Here is a 24,689-nt window from a genome sequence, read left to right as displayed (position 1 = left end):
GTACACCGAACGAAATTTCAATTGCAGCAGGCTCAGCAAAGGGTTGAAAATATTTAAATATATATATGATTCCCTCCAGGCACGACGAACACAAGTAGTTTTCTTTGACTGGTTTAATGAAGCTTCCAACTCTTCACCAACACCGTGAAAACTGTGCAGAACAATACATTTAACACAATTAGCAAATTAGCTACCAACCACATCGTCAAACCACACAATATGCACTGCATGTAGCTAGCTTGCCACAGGACGAAACAATATACACACAAATGATAAAATACCTCGTTGGCTGCATGCCACAAAGAGGGAAATGTTCATGAGACACGGAAACGATGGTCCCTTCATTGTCCTCCGCTTGACGAATTCAACTTAATGTAATCTAAAAAGACTGCGGGTTTTACGACAGTCCATCCATATCATGAAGAAGATGGCGGCCCCCCCGTGACCCGGAAACAGCAGGAAAACCACGTCTCCATGAAAACAGCGCGAGAGCAAGCTCGCACACACATCATTGAAATAATCACAAATAAATCAAACCCTGTGTCACTAAAATAACATGAAACTACAACACCATGTCTCCAATTACTAATATGGAATATAAATAACTATATACAACTGCATATCCACCAGGCATCAATGAACCATATCAATAACTGGATGCAGCATTATGGATACATTTACAATATAGGTCTCTTTAATATGTGTGTGTGTGTGTGTGTGTGTGTGTGTGTGTGTGTGTGTGTGTAAATATGTACAGATATGTTAAAGTATGTTAAAATAAAACAGCAAAGTATTTGATATACAGTATGTGAATAAACAGTGTGTAGAATAACCCAGGAATATACAGTAGGCTAAAAAAAAAAATAGCAGCAGGAATATGCATTAAGTTAAAATTAAGCAGCATAAAGATTAAGGTTAAATTCAGACTATCTTTGCTTCCTCACATCAGACTTTGAAGACCTTGTGCAGCCAATTTCTTGAAACCTTCATGAAGACACCAATAACTGATCCAGAAGGATTTTTGAACTAAATGTTCACTTCTGGCCCAAAGGCAGGCATCACCAAGTAGAAAGTACTGCTTGGTACACTTGGTGTTAAATGTGTAAATCATGCCTCCCCCCAAAACAATGGCCATTTGAGGATTACGCTGATCATTTTTTAAGGTTTTACACTACACCACAAACCCCCACAGGCACAATGAATGCACCCTAAATTGCCCCCCTTCTGTTTCCCTCATCGAATGTCCTTCTGTCCTCTCCCTCGTCTTAGGGAGAAAGGGCCACAAAAACTTGTATTCATAGACTGATTCCTGGGATTAGTAAATCATCTAATTTCCTACAGATGTGAGTTTATTTATGACCATAGAATACAATGGTTAATTGACTATTGGAAATATGTTTAATTTGTATCTGTTCATCCATAATCATGAGTATTTAGTAGCAGTCACTCAATCACCTTTAGAATCACTTTAATTACATATTTTATATGTTCTTTTAATTATGCATTTTATTTTTTATTACCTTAAGAGGTGAAATAATGGTGTCTTAACAAGCGAAGCCAGGCTAAGGACTAAGAGTGATGGTCGTGAGCTTGTGTGTGATTTCTGTTTCTGATCCAGTTCATCCCTGGGACCAGCTCTGTTTTGCTGTATCTGCTTCAAGGCAATAAAAGCTACACTGAACTCTGAAAACCGAGTGCTGTTGTGGAAATTCTCTGCTGCTGGTGAAGAATGAAAGAGAGCCTTCTGCCGGCCGACAAGGTTTTTATTTATTTTTTTGCAAAGAAAAAGGTCAATCATCACACGAGCGGTAAAATGAAGAAAGACCACAAGCATGGGGAGAGCTCAACATTTATACCTGAGGATTGCTCCCTACCCAAACGTGTGTTTTCACACCTTCTGGTCTGCTGTAGGTATTGGTGCCGACCCCCTAGGGTGTTGTCCTAACGGGAAGCTTCCGGCAGGGTTTTGTATGTATGTCTAGACATCACTATTTAAAACACAAAAGGACCTCATATCCTGGTGACAAAATGGGAGGTGGAGTATCTCAAGGAGATGAAATTTCAGCACAAGGAACTGAAATTACAATTACAGTGCTTGTTGCATTTACAAATTGTGCGGTGAGGAGTCTGAACCTGCCTGGATCTGGTGTAGATTTCTATTCCACAATTCAGAATTTTAACTTTAGTAAAAGTAACAACACCGAAGTGTAGACATACTCTGTTTCAAGTGAAAATCCTGCATTTAATATTCACTTCAGTAAAAGCACAAAAGTATTAGCATCAAAATATACTTACAGTACAAAAAGTAAAAGTACTAAATATGCAGAATGGCCCATTTCTGATGCATTTTGTATTGATGAATTAGAATTATTTATGTATTAATACATGCATTACTTTGCTGTTGCAGCTGGTAGAGGTGGAGCTGTTTGTTTTTTCCAATATATACTGTTGGGTAGCATCTTAATATTGTATTATTGACCTGAATGGACAAACAACTGAGTTAAAAAAAAACAAATTCTGGCAGAACAGTTGCATGCCTGAAGCTGACAGGCCCAGACATGCCCATATTATGCCCAATAGTCACTGAACACATCATAGAGTAACCAGGTGACCCAGGGGAGGTACTTGGCAGTGAATCAACACTTTTAATTATTATTGAATCATTGATAGTCAAAGGAACGGTGTTGTAACTTGTATGTTGTGGAGAGATCTGAAGAACAACTGTCCTGTAATGATCAGGCCCTTTAAGATCATCTCATGTGTTCCCATCCCATGATCTTTAATAGGGTTGAGCTGGATACTCGTTTCAGACTAGTATCCGGTACGGATAAAGCATTTTTGACGAGTACGAGCATGATACGAGTAAAACTTGTTAATATCTGTGCTCGTGCTGAAGGAAAATCCTCATTGGGTAACTGACTGTCTTCACGCTCTGCTCTGTCATCATGACTTGTTTCGTAACGTACGCGGTGCATTTGACACGACAGAGCTGAAAACGGCTCGTGTCGCGTCGGTCACTGACTCCACTCTGCTCGTTTTTTTTTTGTTTTTTTTTTTAACCGTCTGCTCACATATAGGCTGCCAAACACAAATACACTTAAATTGCTATGTATTTTCCTTTTATATTTCAGTTTTCATATTTTAATTTTTATCACAATTGCACATATAACCTATCACAGTCACAGTCAAAACTCTTTTTTTAATCATAATATGTTTTTCTACTTTCTTACTAGTGCAACGTGTGTTGGACTGGAGTCCTGCAGCTGGCGTCACCCATCTATTTGGGTTACATAGCCACTAAAGGCGCTGCTCCTCTGCTGTTACCGACACCAGAAGGCCCAGGTGCAAAAGTATGTCTGTCCTACACTGGATGTCTACTATGGTCCTACTGGTTCTTCCTGTTTCACTGTGGTGCAGTTCGGCACAGACTGTCTGGGACCCACTCATGGCAGTTCGGGACAGCCCGGGACGCTGACATGAAGTAGGCCTCTTCCATGCTGCATTGACTTTCATGTCGTGGACTCACAAATACTCACGTTGCATTAGACCTGTTTGATCACGACAACATGAAATTAATATTGCATATTCATTATTCATTATATTCATTACGTTTTTTTGCCATATTTTCTTTATCCCGTGGTTTGTGGTACATCATATTGTTCATGTTCTTATTATTTCATTTATTTTTCAAGTTTAAAATTATTTCATGTGTTCATTGTATTTGAATAATACATTTCATGATTTTTGTTTCTTTTTATCTTTGTTTTCTCAGTATTTTTATGACGTGCATGTCTATATAATGTCCATCATTTGTGTTGACATGATAGAATCATGTCAAAAGGGGGAATTGTAATGATCAGGCCCTTTAAGGTCAGCTCATGTGTTCTCATGCTGTGATCTTTAACCTACATGAATGTCCTTCATAGCCTGGAGTCGTAAGGATAACATGACTGGTGAGAGCCACTTCTCATAACAAAAGGCAGATCACACTCTTGTTGTTGACAGTCTTGTCTCCTCTTCTCCATTTGTGATGTCTATTGCATTTAGATACGTGTCTCACACAACACACACACTCATACAGGTTGTTTATCACATGTCCAGAACAAGATATGGTATGCCCAGGCCTTGGGAACTGACCAATTATATTCTGTAACGTATATCTGATTATTGTACTGGGTTTGGTCAAACCCAAGAAGATAAATGTGAACTTTTGCCTGAAATCTGGGCTCATCCTGTGGGAGCTCTGTCAGTCTGAGACCAGCGCTGTATTACTTTATATGTGACCTCAATAAATACTTTGACTGTGAGCTGATGATTGCTTTGGACCGTTCTTGGGCTTCCAACAAAAGAACCGGGCTAACAGTCCCCATCTGAAGACTTTTACAACGGCTGTTTTTGGTTTCAAACAAAGTAATGAACTTTGTGAACATACTCTTCATTCTTAAATCAAAGTGGAACAATGACCAAAGGAATTGCCAAAACCCTAAAACAGGTTTCTTGATTTAGTTTTTTGATTTTTGGTTTTGAAACAAACAATAGATAAATGATTTGTTTTGTTTTGGTTTTTTTTCTTCGTTTTTTTTTTAAGTACAAATGCATTACGGATTATCAGCATAAACACCCTTAGCTGTGGTTTGTCATACGCAGTGTTTTTGTGTACTTCCGCAATATGAAAACCAGCTGTGTCTGGTCTAGCATACCACAAATTCGATCGCTTAACCAGTTTCATGTTGTCATTGGAAACAAGGCTCTGTTTATCCAATGAGACACACGCCTTCCAAAAAGCCCACCAATCAGAGCTCACGTTGAACTCTATAAATGCAGTTCCCCACCCCTGACGAAGCTCTGAAAGTTTGAGCCCGCCGGTGGAGAAGAGTTCGGCACATGAGGACTGTGATTTCAGACGGAATACCCCGTTGTTTTTTCGTTGGACACATGGACGTTAATGGATAACAAACACTCCAGTGGGATTTCTTTGAGTTGAGGGTCTTCCTCGTCGAGAGTTTTTCGCGGTGAAAATTCTCCTCAGGGAAATATCGGAGGACCTTTCCTACGGAGAAGGATTTGGCACTGTTGAGAAATGACTTAAATAAGGCGAAATGTGGAGACCTGGTAAGTGGCGTTGAACGTTCGTGGACACATCGTCGTTCGTATCTACGGTGCATTTTTTCTACGAGTTCTTGTTAACATTTGCCAAACAGTAAAGCGTAGTAAAAAAAAACAACAACAACCATGCGTTGGACAAAACATTCCTGTCTTACCGCGACGCAGTTTCTGTTTCACTTTATTTGAAACAGTTAGCTGTCATCGATCAGTGTAACGGTGTCCTCAAATGCCGTGTCAGTAACGGTATTGTTATTTCAGGTATTTTGGTTGCTTTGCTTGTTCCTACATTTCCTTTCTCTTGTACCGACCACATTTGTAGCCAGTAACCGAATACCGAGCCAGCTAATTACGCCGATCCTTCAGTTGAGGCAGAGACCAGACCGAAACTGCCAACGAAAGTTGGAACGGCCCCTCCGATTGATGGGCTGCAGCTGGGCAACTTCGTCGTCACCATACGTACATGACCGTGCATGAAATGTTAGTTAAAACTAACACTTTCAAAACTACGGAGCCCCTAAAGTGCCACGAAGAAAAAAAAACCCCATGGTGCGCACGAGATGCTAAAACATGCGCACGTTTAAGCTAAATCTTGCGCTCGATTTAATTAACTCGTTCATTTATACAGTCAGGCGGCAGCGCAATAGACAGCCGGGCTCCGTTGAAGCGTCGATGTACTACACCTACAAGTACACCTACTTCAAGTGTTGGTAAATGAATCTGATTATATTGCGAGTGTAAATCACTCTGGAAAGGGAAACTAGGTATGCAAACAACCGATCGGCATGACGGTAGCTCAGCGCATATTGAGTGGGAGATGCTAAAACGTGCGCACGGTTAAGATAAATGTGCGCACGTTTTTATAACTGTGCGGTCGATGTAATATTTCATGAGCACGTTTTAGTATCTCGTGCGCACAATATAGTTTTTTTTTTTTTTTTTCTTCGTGGCACTTTAGGGGTTCCGTACAAATCTAATGTGGGTTTAATCGTCCACTTTAGTTTTGACTTTACCAGAGTTGGTAAAATGATGCTGGCTCCGGTGCGTCCTAACTGTCTTCTAACTTGCTTCAAAATAAGATAACTTGCTTCAGCAACTCTAAATTATGCAGCAAAATTTCCACTTTGAGTGCGTACCACCACTTGCTGGATGTCTCTTAAACTCTCTTCTCATTTCAATAATGTAATTTCACTTACAATATGCCCGCTGATGCGTTCAGGTATTCAGGTGTACCATCTATGTATATACAAAAGTTACAAGTTACAAGTGACTAGATTGAAAGTGATTGGTGAAGGTGGTGAAGATCGAAAAGATCATGAAAGCATCGATTAAATCGTGACGCATATTTTCATGGTCCAGCTCCTCCTTATCGCCCACACAAATGCAATGCTGCAGAAAAGGGCTGTCTAAATTCAAGTTTAGTTTTCCTAATATTTTGGACACTCCATTAACATTAGGGATCGACCAATTATCGGCCTGGCCGATAATATCTGCCGTTTTTTCCACCGATAACCGATAAAAATAATTAATGTATTTCGAAATGCGCCCCTTTGGCTCTGATGCAGCCGTCTCTCCGCCTTAAGTCACCACTCTTGGCTGTGTAACAATGTCCCGCCCACAGCCCTACATTGACTGGCTACATGGCACAAGTGAGTCAGCCAATCAACGCTGAAGCCTCTACATGCAGTGCCACAGACAAGGAGAAGCAGTCGACTGCTCCGATGATCCAGCAGAGGCAAAGGCAGCAGAGTCAGTCGAAGTTGCAATAAAAACCCTCTATGATGAAGTTTTAAAAATACCACAACCTTATGATCAATTTCAGTGATAACATGCAAGCCCAGAGTTAACATTTCACCGACCTACTTGTCTAATCACATCAAGCATACGACTTTGTAGGATGAGTAGTGTCATGCACCCAAAAAAACGGAACTAAATTACTACTTACTCAGTTACCAAAAAAAACAAAACAAAACAAAACATAACGACATACTGGTAGGTAGACTATAGCAAGTATAAGGGACCTGCTGAATTCCGCTGTTTGGCTCTGGAGATGAAACAGTTCACAACTTCAACAAGGCGTATTTAATAACGACCCACCGCTACATTATAATTGCCGCTTTATAGCTGGGGCCAGACGCACAATAATAATGTAGACCCTTTCGGTTACCATTACTTTGTGGGAATAATAAATCTCCTAACGTGTCTCAGCCTGTGGGGCGGCTCCTGGTTTATCAATAAACAACACCGGAGGTGATTATTGCCTATAAGTTTAACCATCCCGTCTACAACTCACATGTGTAAGTGCCTTATTCTTATTTATGTAATACGACATACAGTTCTAAGCAGAAGAGTTTACATCTCGCCTACTGTTCTGAGATTCAGAATATACCTTTATTTCTCTAAATATGAATAAATAAAGCGATCGAGTCCTCAGCGAAGTCACTGCACTTTATGAGAAGAAGAGAAACTGCCTGACAGGAGAGCACGCTGAGCAGCTCTGCTTTCTGCACCACAATCTGGTGCTATTGAATTATAGCAATATGGGTGAATAAGAATTGAAATGTAATCAAGTAAAAAGTCTTTTGGCTTAAGGCTGAAGAGGCGAAAGACGAACAAAGTTCTCTGGCTCCCTCCTCTTTGTTACACACATCCTACTATTATCACATTCACCCTCTCTCTAATGTTAAGATCCATTTCTCTCAAATATTGTTCACAAATCTGTCTAAATCTGTGTTAGTGAGCACTTCTCCTTTGCTGAGATAATCCATCCCACCTCGCAGGTGTGGCATATCAAGATGCTGATTAGACAGCATGAATATTGCACAGGTGTGCATTAGGCTGGCCACACATCTCCTTCGCATAGAGTTGATCAGGTTGTTGGTTGTGGCCTGTGGAATGTTGGTCCACCCCTCTTCAATGGCTGTGCAAAGTTGCTGGATATTGAATATTTGATTGTTTGTGGAACACGCTGTCGTGTACGCCGATCCAGAGCATCCCAAACATGCTCAATGCGTGACATGTCCAGTGAGTATGCTGGCCATGCAAGAACTGGGATGTTTTCAGCTTCCAGGAATTGTGTACAGATTCTTGCAACGTGGGACCGTGCATTATCATGCTGCAACATGAGGTGATAGTCGTGGATGAATGGCACAACAATGGGCCTCAGGATCTCGTCACGGTATCTCTGTGCATTCAAAATGCCATCAATAAAATGCACCTGTGTTCATTGTCTATAACATACACCTGCCCATACCATAACCCCACAGCCACCATGGGCCATTCGATCCACAACGTTGATATCAGCAAACCGCTCACCCACACGACGCCACACACGCTGTCCGCCATTTGCCCTGAACAGTGAAAACCGGGATTCATCCATGAAGAGAACACCCCTCCAACGTACCAGACGCCATCAAATGTGAGCATTTGCCCACTCAAGTCGGTTACGACGACGAACTGCAGTCAGGTTGAGACCTGGATGAGGACGACGAGCTTGCAGATGAGCTTCCCTGAGACGGTTTCTGACAGTTTGTGCAGAAATTCTTTGGTTATGCAAACCGATTATTGCAGCAGCTGTCCGGGTGGCTGGTCTCAGACGATCTTGGACGTGAGCATGCTGGATGTGGAGGTCCTGGGCTGGTGTGGTTACATGTGGTCTGCGGTTGTGAGGCTGGTTGGATGTACAAATTGCCAAATTGTCTGAAATGTCTTTGGAATCGGCTTATGGTAGAGAAATGAACATTCAACTCACGGGCAACAGCTCTGGTGGACATTCCTGCAGTCAGCATGCCAATTGCACGCTCCCTCAAAACTTGTGACATCTGTGGCATTGTGCTGTATGATAAAACTGCACTGCAATAAAAGTGGCCTTTTATTGTGGGCAGCCTAAGGCACACCTGTGCAATAATCATGCTGTCTAATCAGCATCTTGATATGCCACACCTGTGAGATGGGATGGATTATCTCGGCAAAGGAGAAGTGCTCACTAATACAGATTTACTTTTGTGTATTCGGAAAATGTTTTAGATCGTTGAGTTCAGCTCATAAAAAATGGGAGCAAAAACAAAAGTGTTGCGTTTATATTTTTGTTCAGTGTATTAAACATCTTTGCCTCTTCAGCCTCAAGCCAAAAGACGTTTTACTTGATTACATTTCAATTCTTAATCACTCTTATTCCTATAATTTAATTTGATGATTAACTACAATAACTGTTAACTCAGTCATTGTTACAACTTGTCCTTTTAACAAGAATTCATGTGGTACATTAACATTGTCAAGATCCCAAGGCACCCATGCACAGGAAGTCACTAGACCAGTTCTCCGTTTAAAGTCCAGTGGCGAAAATACAGCAGTTGATGAGAGAGGGAGTAATGATAGAAATTTGGGGCATCAAGTCCGCCGTATTGTCTTGGTTTTTGAAGAGTGGTTAATTTGATCCGGGGTTTTTTTCCTATCCAATAGAATGAGTTTACTGCTGAATTCAGAGAGGAAAACCAGCCCAGGGGTGGATTGATGGGTGTCATAGCAAATAGATAACTGACTTTGGGGAGAGTTTTCATTTTAGCAGATGCGATACGGCCAATTAGCGATAGTGGGAGCTTATTCCATCGATTGAGATCTTCTTTGATATTTTGTAGTAGTGGTGTGAAATTCAATTTGAAAATGTCCTTTGGGTTTTTTGGGATATGGATTCCGAAGTATTTGATGGATTGAATAGTTTGTTTATAGGTTAAGTCCCCAACCTCAGCATCCCAGTCAATATGAGTTAGAGGCAGAATCTCAGATTTGGTCCAGTTTATGGAGTAGCCAGGAACCCTGCCAAAACTGTCAATGAGATTATGGACTGATGGAATGGAGGTGGAGGGGGCTGTTAAATATAGTAGAATGTCATCTGCATATAAGCTGATCTTGTGGCAGTGTGAATTTGTTTGAATACCTGAGATGTTATTGTTCTGTCCAATGGCGGAGGCAAGTGGTTCGATGAACAGTGCAAAAAGGAGTGGTGATAATGGGCATCCTTGTCTGGTACCTCTGTTTAGGGAGAAAGATCTGGATATTATTCCGTTGGTGATTACAGATGCTGAAGGTGAGTTATACAGAATTTAGATTCAGTGGTGAAATGAGGGCCAAAGCTGAAATAGTTGGGGGAGGTGAAGAGAAAGGGCCACCCTACCCTGTCAAATGCCTTTTCTGCATCTAAAGTTAATGCTATGGCTGGGTAGTGGTTCTTGGTGTATGTTTTGTTTGTGTATGGTTCTATGATATTGAATAATCTTCTTGTGTTTTCTGAGGAGTGTCTCCCTTTAATGAACCCTGTCTGGTCTGGGTGTATAAGTAAAGGGATTACAGATTCTAATCTTATTGCTAAGGTTTTGCTTATGATTTTGATGTCTGCGTCTATTGACGATATTGGACGTTAGCTAGAGCATGGTGTGGGGTTCTTATTTGGTTTGAAAATCAGTGTGATCAAGGCTGTATTCATATGATGAGTGATATTGGAATTATGGAGGGTTTTGAGAATCATGTTAAAGAGTAGAGGAGAGATAAGGGGCCAAAAGTGTTTATAAAATTCTGCAGGGAAACCATCAACACCTGGGGACTTGTTGGGCATAAGTTGTAATGCTTTTTCCAGTTCATTTATGGAGAGTGGAGTGTCCAAACAGTGTACTTGGTTGGTGGATAATTTGGGGAGGGAGACACTCCTCAGACAAGTGTCAGCTTCTGTGGATGTAGCGGTATGGTCCGGGGTGTATAGAGTAGTAATTTCTAAATGTTTCGTTTATTGCTGTATGATTCTGTGTTATGTTTCCAAGGGTATCTTCTACTGAGACAATGTTACTTTTTTCATTTTGTTGTCTTAATTGATTTGCTAATAGCTTGCCGGTTTTGTTGCCATATTCAAAATGTTTATGTTGAAGTTTGAGAAGTGTGTGTTGTGGTTTTTTTCTTAAGAGGGCCGTTGGGTTCGTGTTTGATTTGAAGTAGTTCTTTATTAACTCTGTTGGTAGACGTTTGAGAGGCCAGGGTTTCCAGTCTCTTCACCTGTTGCTCTAGAAAGCGTTCTCTTGCAGACTCTTCTTTTTTCTTTTTTGTGAAGCATGATACAAGCTGTGTCCCAACTCCGTTGGCCACATCAACTATCGGTAAATGGGACGGTCTAGCCTTCGGAGCATTTCCTGATTGCATTATGATGTCATAACTTCTTCCCTCCTAACCCGGGAAAAACACATGTACGAGGTGCAGAGATGCGCCCGTTCAGCTCCTATCGCTTGTAAGAGGAGCGAAATGTAGCCTATTATACAACTTACAAATTCACCTGATGTGAATATCTTCACAGTTACAATAAGATATTAGTTGACATGCAAGCTTGTAACATTTGTAAGTGAAGGGTTTTAATAAGGCTAACAGTTAACTGAGCTCCTCATATCAACAGGTCGCCATTATTAAAAAAAACCAATCGGTGCGCAAAGCATCTTGGGATATGGGAGGCCGCGAAGGATAGTAGCAATACATCCTCCGAATACAGGGAAAAGGAGGACGCATTTGTCGGCTGCATTTGGAGGATCCTTCGACTTTGGACAAATTGGGACAGCCTTCACGCAGTGTTATGACGTAATCGGCCTTCAAATTCACCCTTCGAAGGATGCAGCTGCTGAATTGGGACACAGCTATTATTTTTCCTCTAAAGACTGCTTTTGCTGTTTCCCAAAGTGTGCTAGCTGTTATGTCCGGGGTGTTATTGGTTCAGGAAAGGATGCCCATTCTTCTTTGAAGTATGAGGTGAAATCTGGGTCCTTGACTAAAAATATATTGAACCACCATCTGGGTTTGGGGTGATCCGGGGGGTGTCAGAAAAGAAAAGAAAGAAAATATATATATATATATATAGAGAGAGAGAGAGCTAAAGGAATACATGGTTCAACAGAATTATGAATCTCTGTCAGCCTGGCTACAGTGCTGAAGAAACCTGGGATTGTTCTTATTGTCCTCTGTTAGTGCAGAGTAATAGGCTGCCCAGGCACTGCAGAAGGCTTTCCTATATATTTTAAGACTGTCTTGCCAGGTGAACCGAAATTCTTCCAAACTGGTAGAACGCCATTTCCTTTCTGTTTTCCATGAAGTTTGCTTTTTTTTGCCGGTTTGAGGGGTATACCATGGATCTAACCTCATCTGTTTTATTATCTTCTTTTTTAGGGGGGCAACAGAGTCAAGTGTCGTATACAATGAACCTGTAGTACTATCAACCAGGTAGTCAATTTGGGAGGGACTAAGGTTAGTGTAGGAGTCCTCTGTTGTATTGAGACATGGCATTGAATAAAATGCTGATGGGATCATATCCTTAAATTTGGCTACAGCGCTATCAGACGGGAGTCTGGTATAGGAATTTTTGCCTACTGGTGGGTAGTCTGGTAATATGAATTCAAAAGTTATTAAATGATGGTCTGATAAAAGAGGATGAGGAGTAGTCTTCTGTGAGGAGACTATTAAGTCTTCAATTTCAAAGCCATATGTCAAACAGTGTTTCCCACAGGATTTTAGGAGACTGTGGTGGGAGGGTCTCTGACCCTCGGGGTTGGGTGTGTGTGTACGTTTTCAAGCCTGATGTATCTCTTTAGGGCATTTTGAGACCACTGAATGTAATATAAATTGCTGTATATGAACATAACAGGTTGGTATCATCCTTAAGAACATACGAGAGAGAGAGAGAGAGAGAGAGAGAGAGAGAGAGAGAGTGCAAGAGAGGTGGCATGTCCTCTTAATCTTCAGAAACGCTCTGATTCAGACTGTTTTCTCCCCGTTTTTTTTTTTTTTTTTTTTTTTTTACACTTATATCTTTACAAATACAGCAGTAAGAGACCGACTTTCCCTTTTTGTTTTTTCGGCATCAGCCTTGCGATGGGCCCCCTCATAACCGTGGGCCCGGGGCAGCCGCACCCTCTGCCCCCCCGCCGGCTCCGCTACAGCTTTTAAGCCATAACCTCACCCCTCTTCACCGATGGCTGTGGCAGAGTCACTGACTCAGTGCTGTCGGATCCCTCTTTTCTTTTTCTTTCTCGCCGACGAGAGATATTAAATAATTAATTTCATGTTAATTTTTATAAACGGGTAGAGAGAGAGCACAAACGACAGAGGGATGAGAGAAAGAAATAGCGGGAGAGGGAGAAATAGCGGACAAGTAGCTAGCTACCGGGAAATCAGCACCAGGGATAGCGGAAAGTTAGACTCTGTTTAGAAGTTGACTGGTGCAATGAGATCAGCAACATGGCCGACACTGCTCCGTTATCGAACTTGATACCTGCCACTTTTATTATTAGTAGTTTACGCTTCTGCGTCGCGTCAACGCCGTACCTACGCCGTCGACGCAGACCCCTACGCGGACCCTACACCGTAGCCTGACGCGCACCTCCAAAAAATCCTGACGTGAACGTCGAGGACTGTGATTGGTCCGTTCAGAACGTAATTTTCGGTTCAGTCGCAGCCCTATGGTCGCAGCACAACAACACCGCCATTTTCAAAGTTTCTGTGGTGAGAGCTACAAGAAAAACTGGACCAAGCCGAAGAAAGAATTATCAAGGAGGTACGCAAGTACGACCACCTCTACAACTCCTCTTCGCGGCAGCAAGAGCCCCGCGAAACCATACAAAGACACAGCAACACCCCCCTAGCGGCTTGGAGGTGAATTGCGGAGCAACGCGTTCCCTCGACGCAGAACTATGAATGCTCAGTAACGGCGTAGGGTGTACGCCGTAGGTACGCCGTCGCCGCGACGCAGAAGCGTAAACCAAGCACTCACACAATCTTGAAATGCCGTCCCGGCCTGCTGTCATGTATGGATCACCGACTGTATGGATGCGGTGTCGCCGGATCGCGCCAAATGCAGCAGACAGTAGGACCGTCTATGAACGCGACCTGTTGGCGCGTGCGTGTGTGTTCACGCGCGCGCTCTCGCTCGCGGGCTATAGAGTAGAGTAGGCTACAGCTGTGTAATCGGCTGACTGACGGATCTGGTTATTATTATTATTTTTTAGGTGGGGAGGAGGGTGGAAAGCGGGGGGGTGGGGGGGCGGGGTGGGGACGAGACTGTGGCGGGCCCAAACGAGACTGTGGAGGGCCGCCACAGTCTCTTTAATTGGTGGGAAACACTGTGTCAAAACAAGATTGAGGGTGTTGTTAAAACAGCGAGTAGGTTCATGTACATTCTGACGGTAACCAACTGAGTCTAATACTGAGATAAACGCAGTGCTAAGGCTGTCATTATCGACATGGACATGTATATTAAAGTCATCTATAATAATTACCTTATCAGTTTTATGGACTAAACCTCATAAAAACTCAGATATAAATTCAGAAAAAGGAGGGCACCACACTATAACAAATAAAACTGGCTGTAATGTTTTCTATTTTTCATGCGAAAGAGTAAGAACAAGGCTTTCAAATGAGCTGTAGTTGAGTTTAGGTTTAGGGTTGATTAAAAGACTTGAGTCAAAAATGCAACTGCAACTCCACCTCCTCGGCCGCTCCCTCAAGGAATGTGAGTATTAATATGGCTCGAAGGAGTAGCTTCATTTAGGCTAACATGCTCTTCATGACACAGCCATGTTTCAGTCAGACAAAATAAATCAATATTATGGTCTTATATTAACTCATTTACTAAAACAGCTTTCGAGGACAGAGATCTGAGGTTAAGCAGTCCACATTTAATTCTCCTATCTTGTTGTACTATTGTAGTGGTTGTTTTAATTTTTATTAGATTTTTATGTTTATTTCCTCTGGTTTACTTACATGGTCGGGGGGCAGACAAGTCTCTATGGAGTGTTGGGTGGATAAATGCTCTAATGGAAGTGCAGAGAAGCATGTAGGACTGCAGCTCTGCCTCCTGGTCTAAACTCTGAGTTGTCAGGGGTTAGGTTCATAAATAAAATCAGCCAGATTTCTAGAGATGAGAGCTGCTCTGTCCAAAGTGGGATGGATGTCGTCCCTCCTAATCAGACCAGGTCTTCCCCAGAAAGTCTGCCAATTATCAATGAAGCCCACACTGTTTGCTGGGCACCACCTTGACAGCCAGTGATTGAATCAAGACGTGCGGCTAAACATGTCATCACTGGTCAGATTTGGTAGGGGTCTAGAGAAAACTATGGAGTCAACATTGTCTTCGCGTATGTACACACCGATTCCACATTAATTTTAGTGACCTCCGATTGGTGTAACCGGGTGTCATTACCGCTGACGTGAATAACAGTCTTACTCTATTTATGCTTATCCTTAGCCAGCAGTTTCAAATTTGATTCGACGTTGCCCTCTCTGGCCCCCAGCAGGCATTTGACTAGGGTCGCTGGTGTCACTAACTTCACGTTTCTCAAAATGGAGCTGCCAATATTCAGAGTCGGTTTCTCAGCGGGTGTGTCGCTGAGTGGGGAGAACCTGTTAGAAACATGAAGTGAGAAATTAAGAAATTCTAGCTCTCACTGAATCTTAAAAATGCAAGGTAGAAATTATGACAGCTACTCTAATAGAGTTTATTGCCTCAAAAAGACATTTTTTTTTCAGTGTAGGCCTGAGAACCGGACCCTTTAAACGGAGAACTGATCCAGTACTTCCTGTACAGGGGTGCCTTGGGATCTTGACAATGTTAATGTACTACATGAATTCTTGTTAAAGGACAAGTTGTAACAATGATTAATTTATGGTTATAGCAGTTAATCATCAAATTAAATTGTAGGAATAAGGGTGATTGGCTTGAGACTGAAGAGGCAAAGGAAGAATGAAGTTCTCTGGCTTCCCCCTCTTTATTACACACATCCTACTATTATTACATTAACTCTCTCTCTCTCTGTGTGATTGCATTTCTGTCTGTCTCTGTCTGTTTCACTTTTTCTCTCTTGTTCTCTCTCTCTCTCTCTCTCACCCAACTGGTCGAGGCAGATGGCTGCCCACCCAGAGTCTGGTTCTGCCTGAGGTTTCTGCCTGTTAAAATGAAGTTTTTGCTCGTCACTGTCTCCAAGTGCTTGCTCATGAGGGAATTGTTGGGTCTCTGTAGATAAAAGAGCTCAGTCTGTACCAGCTCTATATGGAAAGTGTAGGTGATTCCCTATGTGAGCTCCACAATTTCTCCAGCACTTATTGGTGAGTGTTGAGCCCATCTTTGCTGTTATTTGAGGTGTTCGAAAGTATCTGGCTATAGCTTTCCATTTAAATTCCCTCTATTCTCTGTTGCATCTCCTTCTCCCATTTTTCTCTAATGTGGTTTGAGGTCATTGGGTTCATAACTTTTTTTCAGTTTCTGATATAATTGAGAAATTATCTTAACTACATCATTTCCAGATTGTAATTTTATGAAAAAGTTTTCTACCCCTGTGGGGTTTAAAATCATGTTCCAATCTTTTTGTTTTGTTAGGAAATCCCTCAATTGTAGGTATCTGAAGAAATCAGTATTAGGGAGAAGGAAATCCTTCTTTAATTGTTCAAATGATTTTAGAGTACCTTCATCACACATTTGGTTTATGTATTTCAGTCCAAATACTGACCATCTTCTGAAACCCGTATCAAATTGAGAGGGTGTAAAATTTCTAATTGAACCTATATGTGTTAATGAGGAAACTGACCGGGGTAGTCGAAGTGATGATTGAATTTGTCTCCATATTTTTAGGGTGAACATAGTCCATTCTCCTATTTTGATATTTTTTGGAGGGTATTCTTGGAAGGTTAACTCGGAGAGAGATTCTTGGCATTGACTTTTTTCAATATTAAGCCATCTCGTATCTGTTAGATCCTTTACCCACGCAGTCATTGGTTTCAGTTGTGCTGCCCAAAAATAATATCTAAGATTTGGGAGTCCAACTCCACCCGCCATTTTTGGTAATTGCAGCGTTTTAAATCTAATTCTTGGATGCTTTCCATGCCAAATGAATCTGGAAAATAGTTGGTCTAATTTATTAAATGTCAATTTTGGTATTCCAATCGGTAACATTTGAAACAGATACAGCAGACGGGGCAGTACGTTCATTCGTATGCTTTCTATGTGTCCCAGGAAGGACAGAGGAAGAGCTGTCCATCTGTCCAAATCCTCTCTGATATTTCTGATTATCTTGCAGCGTAATGTTTTGTGTTGCTTTCGGTTATTTTCAGAATGGAGTTAGGGGAAGGCAACACTGTTTTTTTTCCCCCTGCTTGCTGCTGCTCCCACATACTAATGGAAGACTATAATAATAATAAATGATAAACTACTATTAGGTGATTTTTCAAGATATGTTTTGTCATTGTCCTTTGTCTGGTACAGGCTCTAGGGATGAGTTGGTTTTTTGTGCAGTTTATAAATGCCTATTATTTTTGTTCTGTTTCCACAATGTGTGGGTTAATAATTAATTTTTAATTTAAGCAAATCTTTCAATTTTCTCTTTGAGTAGGCCAGATTGATGCATTTAATCATTAAAATTGGCAATTTTCTTACAGGGGACAATTGATAATTTTATCCCTTTAATCAAATCTATTTCTCAGTGCAGCCAAAAAGTTTTGTGTTAACTTCCATCAGTCCATAGGATTTATTTCCAAAAAGCATTAGGCTGGTGTTCCTTCTGAAACAAAAATTGAACCAAGATCAGAGACGAAGGGTGCATGTAAAAAAAAAAAAAAAAAAAAAAAAAAAAGGCCTGTATGTCGTGGATGTGAATGTGAAACCTCCCAACCACTAATTTTCCTTTTTTTTTTTTTTTGGTTTCCTAGACCTGACAAGTGCTGATTTCAAGTCATCACTTGAAAGATAGCTTCACATGCAATGCAATCTGGATGTCCCCACAGTCAAGCAGGGGCCTATCCTGCATTCCAACACCAGAGTGACGTTGGTGCTTTTGCATCACTCCACAACAACCATACCACACCTGTATCAGAGATTCACCCCGCAAATGGAACACAAGAGAACATGGTAGCCACTCAGTATCCTGGGGAGCTCAGAGTGGGTTACGTTCCAGGTCAGTGGCAGCAAGGAAATTTACAATTGCAACAAAATTTCCAGGGTTTCCCCCATCTGGAGTCACAGCCAAGCACAGCAAGCACTGAATTCCAGCACCCAAAACCCAGGGACGGTACATGTAGCCCTGGGAACAGTTGCTACCAAATAAGCAGAAAAGCTAATACTAATGCTGTGCCTGAGAGCAAAAAGCTGAGATTTTCCTGTTTGACTAACCCATCCTCTTCATCAGAGGAAAGGAATGCCAACATTGAACTTAATACTAGTACTATTTTTTCAGATGAAGTACACCACAAGAGTCAGCAAGTGAGAAGTCGACCAGCTGCGCTCGACTGTGGAAAGACCGGAACACAAAGCCTGCATCATTCAGGAGGATCTCATGCCACCCTCCCTCAGCAGCAGGTCTACTCTCCCTATTTCAGCAATCAGCCGTCCACAGACAGAGTCTTGCCAGTTGGAGAAACGGTACCACCCACAGATGACCAAATAAAGGACCATATTGCGAAGAAGGTTGCACATTTTCGGACCATTTTAACTCAGAAAAATGGAAATTCTGGGCACATATTCTCCAACAAGGGATGGGATTTTTGTGCTAATACCAGGGACTCTACACCGCAGTCTGAATGCATCTCATCAAACGTTGCCCATTTGCCCACAACTTCTGCATTAGACAAGGATGTGAAGAGGCAAAGTCTCAGCTGTGCTGTGGATGAGCAGTGCACTGCTGCATTTGGACAAGGATGTGAAGAGGACAGTTCAAGGGGCAGCAGAGCAAATGAGTTAACTCCCAAGTCTAAAGAGATGAGTGCTTGTGCTACACCTGCATCAAAGAAACTTTCAACAGGTACACTTGTTTCTGATATAAGAAGCTCAAAACATACTCCAAAGACTGATTCTGTTGAGAAGAGTGCATTGGTAGAGTTTGAATTGTCAGAAAAAGAAGACTTGGATGTAACTATGCCTGCAAATGAGAATGTCAGACGTGTTTTTTCAGGTGACTGCGAAAGTAAAACATTTGTCTGTAGCAATGATGAAGGTTTCTATAGTAAATGGTGTGACAAGTACGTACGGAATGGTGTAACCATTCTTCACTATTCATTAACTGCACTGAAGGAGCTGATTGCTGCTCTGGAGAATGTAGAGACCATTACAGAGATGGACAATTTTCCGAAAGGCATACTCCAACAATATTGGAATGGGGATATAGATAACATTCATCTTTTTGCATCCACAGAATATCGACAAATTCTGGGGGAAGTTGCTGCCACTTGCACAAAGAATGAAGATGAGAGTCCAGTCATTCTCACCGCAGTGTCTGGAATGACCTTGGATGAACTGACTGAGAAGAACCCCAGTTCATCATCCAACTCCAGCTCATCACAAGAAGAATATAAGTCTCTGTGGCTAAATACCAACAAAAATTTGGATCACACAGACCAAGTGCCCAGTGTTTCTAGGGCACTCAAAAACATGACGGAGAGGGAAAAAGGAGATACAAGTCTAAGACCAGTGGAAGCAGTAGGGTTGAACAATGTGCAAGGTGTGACTGACAGCTCAGAGGATCTTCAAACCAAGTCAAGTTCCAAGCTAAACTTATTAATTGATAAAATTCAGGTTCATGATGTAGCCTCCATTCCTACAAATCAAAGTGAATGTCTGTACAACCACACAGTTTGTGAAGGTGTGAGGGACATTGTGGGTTCTGGGCATTTACAAACTGATGTAAGCATAGCAATTTCTACAAAGGACAAAGAACATACACCTCTGTGTAAAAGTAAATGTGAGGAAGCACTCTCTGTGAACATTTTAAAAAATCCCGAATACGAAGACATTTCAGATGATGAAGACATGCCACAGCTGGCCACAAAACTCCCAAACACAGAGCACAAGGAATTAAGGATTTCTGCACATTTTGAAGACTTTCATTATGTGGATATAAGTGAAGATGAAAATCCGCAGATTGAGAATATGGCTGTGGAGAGACCTTCACTGACACAAGTACCTGAACCAAATAATACAGAGTCACCATTTGAACGATTTGAAAGCTGTGGCCATGTACAGGCTCAGGCTCTGACGACGACAGAAATCATTTCAGATGAGGAACTAATTCCAATGAAGGTTTTACAAGAGGTGGAAGCACTTGATGCAGCACATTGCTCTTCTTCGTGTTTTGTTGAAACAGAAGATGCTAAATGCAGTAGCCATATACACCAGGGATGGAAAACAAACCACTCTGATTCATATAGTCCTTCCTTTGTTTTGAAAGAGGAAGATGAGACTGACGATCAGATGGATGATGACTGGTTAGTCATTCCTTTAAGTATGTCTGACCTTAAATTTGAAGCAGAAGATGAGGAGGACAGCTCAGAAAAGGTTGTGCTAGATGATGGTGAAATTGAAGACAGACAAACACAGTGCGACACAAATCAAGTACCAGCTTCTCCTCCTTCCCAGATGGAGGTGTTTGACACAATTGAGTGCTTTCTACAAGCAAAATATGTACAATTTACGAATGGGAGCACACCTGAACATGAACTAGACTGTGAGGGAAAACCCCATCGATCTCAAAACAGGAGGGAGTCATACTCGGAGCCTGAAAACAGCTGTGACACAGAGGACAGTTGTGAATACTCACCTGGATCAGAACGCAACTATTTGACTGTGCCCAGACAGTTATTGAAGATGTCAGCAACCCTGTTCCCAGGAACAGCTGATTCTGTGTCTGAAAAAGAGGATGAAGATGAGGTTGGAAATGTGCAAAAAGGTCAAACCAGGAGCTCCAACAAGTCAGGCTGCATGCAAAAACTTAAACAGCTGATTCGAGCCAAAACTGGCTCAAGGCATGTTCAACATAATACCAACAGACAAAATATTTCAAAAAAAGATGATATAATAATAATCCTGGATTCTGACACAGAGGATGAAAGTGACCAAAATGGCATAAAGAGGGCAAAAAGGAAAAAGATTTTCTCTTCAGGCTCAGACGACAGTGGAGATGCACCAGCACCACAGCAACACTCTAACCTTCATGATACAAAGTTTAAAGAAGTGACACCGAATGCACTCTTTGACCTGTCACACAGTTCAGAAAAGAGTGGACAGCTGATGGAAACCAAAGGGGGCTCTAAGCATGTTCTTCATAAAAGTCAAAAGATTTCAAAAAAAGAAAGTGTTATAATCCTTGACTCTGACACAGAGGATGGCATTGACCAAAACTACAAAAAGGCAACCAGTAAGAGAGCGTACTCTTCAGCATCAGCAGACGGTGGCCATGCCTCATGTGTTCACCAAAAGATACATTCATGTGAATCTGGGGACAGTGAGTATGAAAGTGCTGAAGTAAAGCCTAGAGACACCAGAGTGTCTTTTGGAGACTCATCACTGCTTCAGCACCAGTCTAAACTTCATGATACACACTCTAAAGAATTGATGCAGGATATTCGCTCTGAGCGGTCACATAGTTCAGAAAAGAGTGGACAGCTGATTGAAGCTCATCGTGTCTCTGGGCACATTCAACAGAAGACCAACAGACAAATGATGCCGGAAGAAAGAGGAAAAACCAAGAGAACACACTCATCAGGATCAGAGGACACTGGTGATGCCCTTTTTCCTACAAAAACCAGACCTTCAACTGAAACCGTGAACTACCTTTTCAAAAATGCCAAGAAAAAGACTAAAAAACTCAGACTGTCATCTGAAGACTTGCCAAAGAAGCTGCCCCAGTCTGTGGGCAAGGAGACAGACTCAACTTTGAATCCTAATCCTGTGATTCCTCGCCTTGCTGTTGTGAAGTCTTCTCAACCCACTGAATACTTAACACTCGTAAAAGAATCCACACCTGTCCATATGCAGGTTAATGATGGATCTCCATCTCCAAAGACCCTGACATTGACCAGCAATTGTACTGACTGTGAAAAGAATACACAAAAGGTGGACAGAAATAAAAGATTTATGTCCAAATCAAAACCTGCAAATGGGAGACGCCATTCAACAAGTGTGGTTCAGACCAGCATAGTAAAACCTGCACTGATTTCAAGACAGAGTTTGTTACCTTGCCAGGAAGGCCCATCTACTTCCATTGGTAGCTTGTCTTGCAGGAGTGGACAACTTTCTGAAGCCAGACAAATCTCTGCCTCCTGTAGAGGCTTGCCTCAATCTGGAGAAGCCTCCAACTCCTGTGATCTTTCTAAATCAAAGCAGAGCACATCTACTCCCAGACAACATTTGCCCTCAACCAAAATGCACCTGTCTCGGTCTTTTAGCAACCCCCCACCATCAGATTATCTTCGCTCTAACACAAAAGGTCCATCATTTGTTGCAACCAAGAAGTTATCAGCAAGGGATCAAGTGATTAATGATTGGGGGAAGAGCTTTTTTCCAACCAGGAGAGACAGGAAACGTAACCTGGAGGAGGAATTGACACACCGTAATAATGATTCACGGAGTGACACTAGACAAGGGCCCAGTCACTATGACAGAGCACCCAGACAAAGACACAACTCCCTCAAGTCTGCAGCCCCCCTCATGAAGAAGACCAGGCCTTTCGCTGAAGAGTTGACCAGGGCCAGAATTCGAGATGTCCCAGTGAAACAAAGTGTGTTCTTTTGACGTCTCAAAATTTTTTTTTTTTTATGATCCTTGATATTTCTTTTATAAATGTCAGTTATTTTTCATGTATCTAATATGAAAGCATGTTCCTAACCCTAATTCTTATCATAGGATGCCCTGTGGGTGATGGTTACAAGTGGTCAGAGAAGCCAACAATGGCTAAACCAACAGAAGGTGATGATTGACATATACCTATTTAAGAACAGTTTCTTAGAACCATCTGAACTATGCCGTTTCACCATGTGTTCTGGTTTCTGGAATAGGTTTAATCCTTTTTTCTCTTGTTCTTTGATATTTTTCATTGGTAGGTTTCAGCAGGAGGAGGGAGAGGTGTAGGACCCCTTCAAGACCCCATCCTTGAGGAAAAAGGTGTTTCCCTGTGTTTCACTCCCACAGGGAAAGGTTTTTGATGGCTGAAACTAGCAGTTGCAGTTGATGTAGTTGATTCTATCTTTGATTTTCAAAAGCACTTGTGTATAGTTCCTTGACAGACTACCTTGTACCTATATTGTAAATCTGAATATTTTGTATTTTAACTCTAACTGTATGCATATACACATACGTATACATACACATATTGGCTATTTGTATTCTTTTTACCTACCTCAGTGTATGAAAATGCAGCATTAAGCTCTTGCTTTGTTTTTGTTCTCAATATGGTCTAAACTTGAAACAGTTATGTTTTCTATGTATATGTACTGTCTGTCCTGTGCTTTGTCCTGTCTTTCCCCTTTTTAAGTTGACTGTGTTTGTTCTTTGGAAATTCAGTACTGATTTTCTTGTGGGTAATGTCACATTCATTTTAAAATAGTTTAAAAAAAATCTTAAAGTAGTCCTCTATAGTTTGGCTGATGTACTTCTGTGTCACCACTAGAGAGAGACATTTAAATATACAGTTTTTTTTATTAATAGTATGAGAATAAATATGTATTACATTTAATTGTTGCATTTTAATTCTTTTTAGCTCTCAGATTGTGTCATCTGAACAGGAACAGCAGTGTCAGTAGCTGTATTGCCACTCTCAGATTACATGTTAAATTGGCAGCTGGAAAATTGTGGTTCCATCCTATTGTGTCATACATTTCAGCAGCTTTCAGCATCAGTAGAGACTTAACACCTTATCTATCAATATTTGGTCAGTCCAGCTGTCTTTTTGTCAATAACTGACCATCTTGCATCACAATATCTGATGGATTCTGTATAATGACTCTTTCTATCTATCTTCTGTAGGAAACTGCATGCATTGATCACTTTCCCCAGATTTGTGTTAACACAAGCTTGAAAACAGGCTAAGAGGTAATCCTTTCAGCCCCCATCATTCAGCAATGCACCACAATTAATCCTGCCACACGGATAGTGACGCCTGTAGATGGGACACCACATGACAACCTAGAAAAGATAGATGTGTTCTTAAGGCCATGAAAAGACTTATATAATCAGCCCATACCAGCAGAACTTACCTTTTTCGTAGACGGTTCCTGTTTTAGAGATGCTGCAGGAAACCGTACTCGTTATGCTATAATACAACTGCATCCTGATGACACCTTTACAGAAGTACAAACCATGACAATTGCCCAGCCTTGTTCCACACAACTCGCAGAAATCAAGGCTTTGACTACAGCATTTCGCCTGGCAGCAGGAAAGACTCTAAACGTTTATACGGATTAACAATTTACATATGCGGTCTGTTATATCCACGGCATCATTTGGAAGCAAAGAGGGTTCCTGAGAGCAGATGGCTCACCAGTAACTCACGGCCAACCCATCTCAGCTTTACTAGAATGTACAGTAATAATAAAAGTAGGTTGCTCAATTCGACAAATGGTCTCTAATATTTCAGCACAAGTCCAAAACTGGGATTTCTGTAGTACTTCCATTTATCTGCCTCTCAATACTCTTATTTGCTTTAAGTATAGATTTATTGCCCATTTTTGTGAAGTCACATGAAGTGAAATATTTAAAGCTGTCAAGGCAACCCTTTGAATCAAAGTTTCAAATGAACTGATGGTTTCAT

General features: G+C 41.5%; 1 long non-coding RNA gene across 2 annotated transcripts; it reads left to right on the top strand.

The window, feature by feature from the left end:
• The first annotated feature begins 4,868 nt into the window (after positions 1 to 4,868).
• LOC143315289 (uncharacterized) lies at positions 4,869 to 23,248 on the top strand. 2 transcript variants are annotated; one of them, XR_013075876.1, is made up of 6 exons: positions 4,869 to 5,112; positions 17,824 to 18,068; positions 18,348 to 18,911; positions 19,302 to 22,661; positions 22,787 to 22,849; positions 22,984 to 23,248. It is a non-coding gene; the product is annotated as an uncharacterized LOC143315289 (long non-coding RNA). The 2 variants fall into 2 exon arrangements; XR_013075875.1 differs by having other exon boundaries at positions 18,348 to 22,661.
• The last annotated feature ends 1,441 nt before the right edge of the window (positions 23,249 to 24,689 follow it).

Source organism: Chaetodon auriga, chromosome 22 (genome assembly GCF_051107435.1).
Source record: "Chaetodon auriga isolate fChaAug3 chromosome 22, fChaAug3.hap1, whole genome shotgun sequence".
Taxonomy (NCBI): domain Eukaryota; kingdom Metazoa; phylum Chordata; class Actinopteri; order Chaetodontiformes; family Chaetodontidae; genus Chaetodon; species Chaetodon auriga.
The sequence above is the reverse complement of the archived record's forward strand: the minus strand, read 5'-3'. Positions and strand labels throughout refer to the sequence as shown.